Below are 7,940 nucleotides of genomic sequence, written 5' to 3'. Positions count from 1 at the left end.
TTCCCACAAGGCAGACATGAGGAGTCACTAGAAATGTTTTTAATAATGATAAACTTAGAGCGGTTCCTCAGTGGAACAGGCTTCCCTTGGGAGGTGATGGGCTCTCCTTCCCTGGAGGCTAGATGGCCATCTGTCAGCAATGCTGATCTGTGAACTTAGGCAGGTTGTGAGAGGGGGGGCAGGAAGGGCTGCGTCAGTGTTTGGCTCTCGTGGCCCTTTCTTACACGCCCAGGGTAATGCCGATTGCCACTCTGTGGTCAGGAAGCAATTTTCCCCCAGGCCAAATTGGTCAAGGATCCTGGAGGACTTTTTTTGGGCCATCTTCTGGGCATGGAGTAGGGGTCACTGGGGATGTGGGGGGGAAGCAGTTGCGAATGTCCTGCATTGGGTTGGACTAGATGACCCTGGTAGTAACTTGCAACTCTAGGATTCCAGGATTCTATTTTCCTGGCATGTAGGAGCTGTGCCGGAGACCCCAGCGCCCCTTGACAGGACCCAAGAACTCAGCACGGCCAGGGTGATGGCAGAGGCGCTGGGCCAGATGGAGCAGAGAACGGCAGCCAACTGGAGGCTCCGAGTTGGCTCCGCTGCTTCCCAAGAGCCTGTGAGCCAAGCCACGGGCTCCTGGCAAGCGCCACGGCTGCTGCTGCTGCTCCAATACAAGAGAGGCCCTGAAGTCACAACACAACCCCCCCCCACCGCCCTTGAGAGCGCGGCAGGCAGGCCGATTGATCCAGTGGCGCCTCACTCTTTTGATCAGGCTCCCCCAGCCGAGCGCTTTCCAGCCAGGCAACAACCTTCAGCTACTGTGCTCACACTGTGGGGTGGGGGTTCCAAACCGACCGTGCTCATGCTCCACCCGCTCTCCGAGGGAAGAGGGGCAGCGGCCTGCAGCTGCCTAAGCATCACCCAAGCAAAAGAAGAAGAAGAGTATGCTGATTTTCTCCATCACTTAAGGAAGAATCAAACTGGATTACAGTCACCTTCCCTTCCCCTCCCCACAACAGACATCTTGTGAGGTGGGTGGGGCTGAGAGAGCTCTAAAAGAGCTGTGACTAGCCCAAGGTCACCCAGCTGGCTTCATGTGTAGGAGTGGGGAAACAAATCCGGTTCTCCAGATCAGACTCCACTGCTCCAAACCACCACTCTTAACCACTACACCATGCTGGCTCTCTATGAGAAGGGCACCCCCCCCCCCGCCCCAGCATACTGGAATCTGGTCTCAATCAGACCACAGGCCTGACTGAGACCACCTTTGGGAACTAACTGGCTCAAGCAAACAGGGAGGCGAACTTTTTGAGTTACACCCAAAGACTGGGCAGCTCGAAGAACTCACTTTGCAGCAGTAGCCAGGCAACCTCAGGAGACTCAAGCTGCGGTAGCCCTGCCTCTCCAAACTCTGCCCGAGCTTCTCCGCTGTCCACCAATGCCAGCGAAGCAGAAGAGACTGGCATGCCCTGCCAAGACACAGAACCCTTTGGCAGCTAGGCAGTAGTCCAGCCCAGCGCCTCCCCGGAAGCAGCCCAGACATCCACAGCAACCCCAGAGAACGGTCTGCAGCTACAAGAGGTCTAAAGTGGGCACAGGGGAAAGAGGCACAATCCTCAAGGGATTTTGCCCCCTCCCCTTGTCAACACAGCTTCACGGGCCGACACAAGGCACGCAACTGCACATCCATTCAGAGTGAGGGATGGCAGCACTGCCCATGCTCAGGATCGTCTTCATGTGGATGATGTGCTGGTGAAAGTCACTGTCAAGCGGCCACTTTCTGTGATCCCTGACGAGGCAAGACAAATGACGATGGCCATCTGTCAGCAATGCTGATTCTGTGACCTTAGGCAGACGATGAGAGGGAGTCAAAAAGGGCAAGAGTCCAGTAGCACCTTAAAGACTAACAAAAATATTTTCTGGTAGGGTATGAGCTTTCGTGAGCCACAGCTCACTTCTTCAGATACAGATGAGATGAGAGAGAGGGCATCTTGGCCACCTTCTGGTCACTAGGGGTGTGGAGGGGGGAGGTAGTTGTGAATTTCCTGCATTGTGCAGGGGGCTGGACTTGATGGCCCTGGTGGTCCCTTCCAACTCTATGATTCTAAAGGAGAAACAAATCCAGCTCACCAGATTAGCCTCTGCCGCTCATGTGGAGGAGTGGGGAATCAAACCTGGTTCTCCAGATAAGAGTTCACTGCTCCAAACCACAGCTCTTAACACTACGCTGGCTATACAGACCACTGGAGTGAGGCTGCCCTCCCCACCCCAAGAAATCAGACTGGCAGCTTAGGAGCGACCCCGGGTCACCAGGGGTGGCTAAGCAGCGGTGGTTTGGGGGCCGTAGATGCACCCGTCCTGGGAAAGCACGGGGGAAGAGTCACACGTGGTTTGGACCAGTTGAGATCACTGCGATACATGCTATGTGGGACAGCCTCTGAAGAGGGACCGGAAGGATCCCTGGGCTCTGCGCATGCCCATTCCCCAATCCTCATGCGCCATCCTCACTGGATCCTGCTCCACCTGGGCCCACCTCCAGTTGCCAGCTTTCTTAGCACCTCTGCTCTTATGAACTCCGGCAAGATCTCCGGATCCGATCGCTCTCGCCTGGGGAGCAGGGCCTTCTTGGTTGTGACATGCAGCCTGTGGAATCCTCGGCCTCAGGGGCACAACTCCCTGCCCTCCTTTACATAACATCAGGGTGTTGCTTCACTTTTGGAAGAAGAATCTCGCCCTTCAAGAAGCTCTGAGCAACAGGCAGGCAGGGCTCTCCCTACCTGTTTCCAGGAAGAAAATAAGGTTGTACCGGTAGGTAGGAGGGGGGGGGGGAGAACCCAAAAACAATGTGGCAGGGAGAGCAGTTTATTTGACCTTTTAGATCCCAACCCGTTTTGCTATAAGCTTCGCCAGGGGACCTAATAAAACAAAGGTAATAAAGATACAATTACATCAATATTATATCACTTGGAAAAAGCATATACATTAAAAAAAACCTTTTAGACACACCTAACATTCTCTAGTGTGATACAACTGTCCAATTTGTTGTATCACACTAGAGAATATGTTAGGTTACCTATACCATGCTCAGAGTGTGTCTTAAATTATTTTTAAAATCAATTATTATTTTGCAATTTGCATTTTATTCCAAATTATATAATATTGATGTAATTATAACTTTTAAAACTTTTATTAGGTTAAGATGAGAGAACAACTGCTCTGAAGTCATCCAGGGAGCTTCCTGGTCTATCAGGGATCTGAACACAGGGCTTGCCTGCCCCTCTAACCACTGTACAACACTGCCATTGTCCTAGTTGGGCAACTTAACAAGAGGCAGACAAGTTGAGGGCAGAGACGCCAGGCGGGCTCGGAAGCTCTTCCCCTACTGCCCTCCGACTCCAGGCAGCCCAGGCCGAGGAGGCTCCCGGGCTCTGCACAGCTCTGCCCCGGCTTTCACAGGAGGCGCAGAGCTCCAAGCCAAGTGCTGGCAAAAAGGAAGAGGGAACACCCCTTCTGTTTGCAGAGCAGGCGAGGCCTGGCTGGCGGAAACTTATGGCGAGCCCAAACCTGAGCTTCCTTGCCCAGACGCCCTGACTGGCAAAGCAGCCGGCAATGCGAAGCTGGCAGGACAGGAGCCAGAAGCGTGGAGGAGGTCAGGACCCCGGTATGGTGATGCCTTCAAGTGCCACTTTATGGACAGTACACTTCAAGGGCTTGCCTAGGCCAAGACCTTGGCAGGAGCAGACACCTGCTCTCCACAGGGCAGAGAATCCACCCTCCTGTGCATGACCCAGAAGGAGCTGCGTTTTCAGAAGCAGCACGTATGGGCACCCTGGCACGGAAGATCACTTGGCCACTGGCGTTCTGCCTCTAGATGCGGAGTCTGCCCAGGCCCTGCCTCCCACTGTGCTTCTGGATTCCCCAGTAAGCCCCCCCCCCCCAAGTCCTATGAGGAAAGGTTGAAGGAACTGGGTATGTTTAGCCTGAAGAGGAGAAGACTGAGAGGGGATAGGATAACCATCTTCAAGTACCTGAAGGGCTGTCACATAGAGGAGGGTGCCGAATTGTTTTCTGTTACCCAAGAAGGTCGGGCCAGAACGAACGGGTTGAAATTTAATCAAAAGAGTTTCCGTCTAGACATCAGGAAGAATTTTCTAACAGTTAGAGAGGTTCCTCAGTGGAACAGGCTTCCTCAGGAGGTGGTAAGCGCTCCTTCCCTGGAGGTTTTTAAGCAGAGGCTAGATGGCCATCTGTCAGCAATGCGGATTCTGTGACCTTAGGCAGATGATGAGAGGGAGGGCATCTTGGCCATCTTCTGGTCACTAGGGGTGTGGAGGGGGAAGGTAGTTGTGAATTTCCTGCATTGTGCAGGGGGTTGGACTAGATGACTTTGGTGGTCCCTTCCAACTCTATGATTCTGTGTTTCCACCAGCACCCTTCCTGCAACATCCCAGGCTGGGCACGGCCCCTCTGAAGCTGTTTTGCTGTGGTTGGTGTCAGCCTGCCCCACAGAAGGTCAGCCATGGGCACAAAGGCCCCCCACAGTTCCCTTGTTACATCAGCTACCAGTCCAAGAACAGTGCCAAGCATGACCCTCACAACCTGCCTCAGGAAGTTGCCAGGAGGACCCCTCCCCCTCCAGCAGAGAACCAGCGGTTAGTGTGCCAACTGCTCTGACCTGGATGGTCCAGACTGGCCTGATCTCCTCAGATGCCAGAAGCTAAGCAGGGTCAACCCCGGTTAGTATTTGGCTGGGAGACCACCGAGGAAGTCCAGGGTTGCTCCCTAGAGGAAGGCGACATCAAACCACCTCCGTTGGACTCTTGCCTTGGAAAACCTACGGGGTCGCTGTAAGGGTCAGCTGTGATTTGACAGCACTTTTTTTACACACACAGACATCTAATACTGGGCCCGGCCACGAAGCTCACTGGCTGACCTTCAATTGGTCACACTCCCGACTTCCTAAATCCGATTCCAGGAGCACCTTAGAGACCAACAAGATTTTCGGAGTATCAGCTTTTGACAGTAAAAGCGCCCTTCATCGGCTATCTGGAAAGCTCATACCTCAACGATCTCATTGGCCTCTAAGGTGCCACTGGACTCGAACCTGGCTCTTCTAGTGCAGACTTAACAAGGCCACCATCTGAAACTCAGCCTCCTAAGTAGCACTCCAGCTCCACATCAACCCAAGGGAAGGAACTGCATCTGCCTCCAAGAGCAACCCCATGAAAAAGGAGAAGAATGAATATAAGAACGGCCCTGATGGATCAGACCAAGGGGGTTACTGCACTTTGTATTCCCAGCGATGTTTTTTACAACATTTTCAAACTCTTAATACATCGCTTTAAAAGGGGTTTTGGATACCACAGCTTATAAATGGTTGGAAGACGTCTTCACAGCTAAAGGGGCCAAACAAAGTGCGAACAGTATTTTTTATAACGTTTTCAAACTCTTAATACATCGGTGGGAATACATAGAAAGTGCGAACAGTATTTTTTATAACATTTTCAAACTCTTAATACATCGCTGGGAATACAACTGCGGTAACCCCCCAAGGTCCATCAAGTCCAGCAGTCTGTTCACACCATGGCCAACCAGGTGCCTCCAGGAAGCCCCCAAACAAGATGACTGCAGCAGCACCATCCTGCCTGTGTCCCACAGCACCTAATATATTCGGCATGCTCCTCTGATACTGGAGAGAATAGGGGTGCATCATGACCAGTATTCATTTTGACTAGTAGCCATGGATAGCCCTCTCCTCCATGAACATGTCCACTTCCCTCTTAAAGCCTTCCAGGTTGCCAGCTGTCACCACATCCTGGGGCAGGGAGTTCCGCAATTTAACTATACTTCCTTCTGTCTGTTTTGAATCTCTCACCCTCCAGCTTCAGCAGTGTTCTGGTATTATAAGAGAGGGAGAAAAGCTTCTCCCTGTCCCCTCTCAATACCATGGACCTCTGTCATGTCTCCCCTTAACTGCCTTCTTTCCAAGATAAACAGCACTAAGTGTTTTAACCACTCCTCTTAGGGCAGTCCTTCTGACCACAAATGTAAAATTTGTGTCGGCATTGCATCCGATGCCTCAGCATTAGGGCACGTGAACACCCACAGCCTGCAGCCTGCAACGGACATCGCACGGTCCTCGCAGGAGTAGCATCAGCGATCATTGCTACAGAGGGACGATGCAACAGGATGGAAGAGCTGCCGCTGCCAGGAAAAAAGAAGAGGAAGAGTTGGTTTTTATATGCCGACTTTACCACTTAAGGGAGACTAAAACCGGCTTACATTCACCTTCCCTTCCTCTCCCCACAACAGTCACCTTGTGGGGTAGGTGGGGCTGAGAGAGCTCTAAGAGAGCTGTGACTAGCCCAAGGTCACCTAGCTGGCTTCATGTGTCGGAGTGGGGAATCAAACCCGGTTCTCCAGATTAGCGTCCGCCGCTCATGTGGAGGAGTGGGGAAACCAGCCTGGTTCTCTCCAGATCAGAGTCCACCACTCCAAACCACCCCTCTTAACCACTACACCACACTGGCACAGAAGACAACTTCTGTGGTCCCTGAGTGCAGGAAGAGGCGATGAAGACTCCTGGATGGACACAATGCAAAGCCCAGGCCACAGGAGATTGAGTCAAGAGACAGGGGAGAGGAAGTGAGCACAGCAGAGGCACAAGCACAGAACTCTACCCAGGTTATGCTCCCTGCTGCTGCCACCCACCACAACCTCTCTCAAGCTGCATGGAGACATGACAGGGGTCTTCAGGAAGCTGGAATCCCAGTGCTTGAGATGCAAGCAGCAGCAAGTGAGTGGGCCCAAGGACCCCAACGCCACCCCTATGACACCAAGGCCCTGGGCAAGGCCTGCCCTCCCTTGTGAGAGAGAACACAGCTCCTCAGCATAGAATCATAGAGTTGGAAGGGACCACCAGGGTCACCTAGTCCAACCCCCAGCACAATGCAGGAAGTTCACAACTACCTCCCCCACACACACCCAGTGACCCCTACTCCATGCCCAGAAGATGGCCAAGATGCCCTCCCTCTCATCATTTGCTTAAGGTAATAGAATCAACATTGCTGATAGATGGCCATCTAGCCTCTGCTTAAAAACCTCCAGGGAAGGAGAGCTCACCACCTCCCGAGGAAGCCTGTTCCACTGAGGAACCGCTCTGTTAGAAAACTTTTCCTAATGTCTAGACGGAAACCCTTTTGCATCCAGCAGCACCTTCGCGATCTGGACACTATACTTCTGTTGATACAGCCCAAGATTGCATTTGCCTTTTTAGCTACCGCATCACACTGCTGACTCGTCCCGTTTTTGGTCTACTAAGACCCCAAGATCCTTTACGCACACCCTACTGCTGAGACAAGTCTCCCCCATCCCATAATTATGCATTTGATTTTTCCTACCTAAATGCAGAACAGGGCGTGGCCCGTGAGTGGGCCCTGCAGCTGCCCTGCCCCCCTCCCCTTCTGCCATTTCAGTCCTGCATCACGGCTGCCTCGACAATACTCCAAGGGGGGGGGGACCAGAAGAACCAGGTTCCCCCACACACAACAAACCGTTCCACAGCCCAAGCGGAGCTTGCATGGACTCTCCCTCGGCCGTGTTCACAGGCACCAGAGAAGACAGCCAGGCCACAGTTGCTTGGCCGCTCCACCCCTCCCGTGCCCGGCCTCCGGCTGAAATCCTAGACTGCTGCTGCCAGGCAGAGTGGACAATACTGATCTTGATGGGCCAACAGTCAGAGTAGAAGGCAGCTTTGTTTTTGGGAAGGGGCTGTGCTCAGCGGTGGCGCCTCTGCTTTGCATGCAGAAGGTCCCAGGCTCAAATCCCGGCATCTCCATCGAGAAGAATCAGACAGGTGACACAAAGGACCGCCTAACATAAGGCCATTTCATGAGCGTTCAGGCACGCATGGGTTCACCACTCCAGCCTCCGTGTCACACAGGGCTGTTGCA

The sequence above is a fragment of the Euleptes europaea genome, chromosome 8 (assembly GCF_029931775.1).
Source record: "Euleptes europaea isolate rEulEur1 chromosome 8, rEulEur1.hap1, whole genome shotgun sequence".
Classification (NCBI taxonomy): Eukaryota; Metazoa; Chordata; class Lepidosauria; order Squamata; family Sphaerodactylidae; genus Euleptes; species Euleptes europaea.
This window is presented reverse-complemented; position numbering follows the sequence as displayed.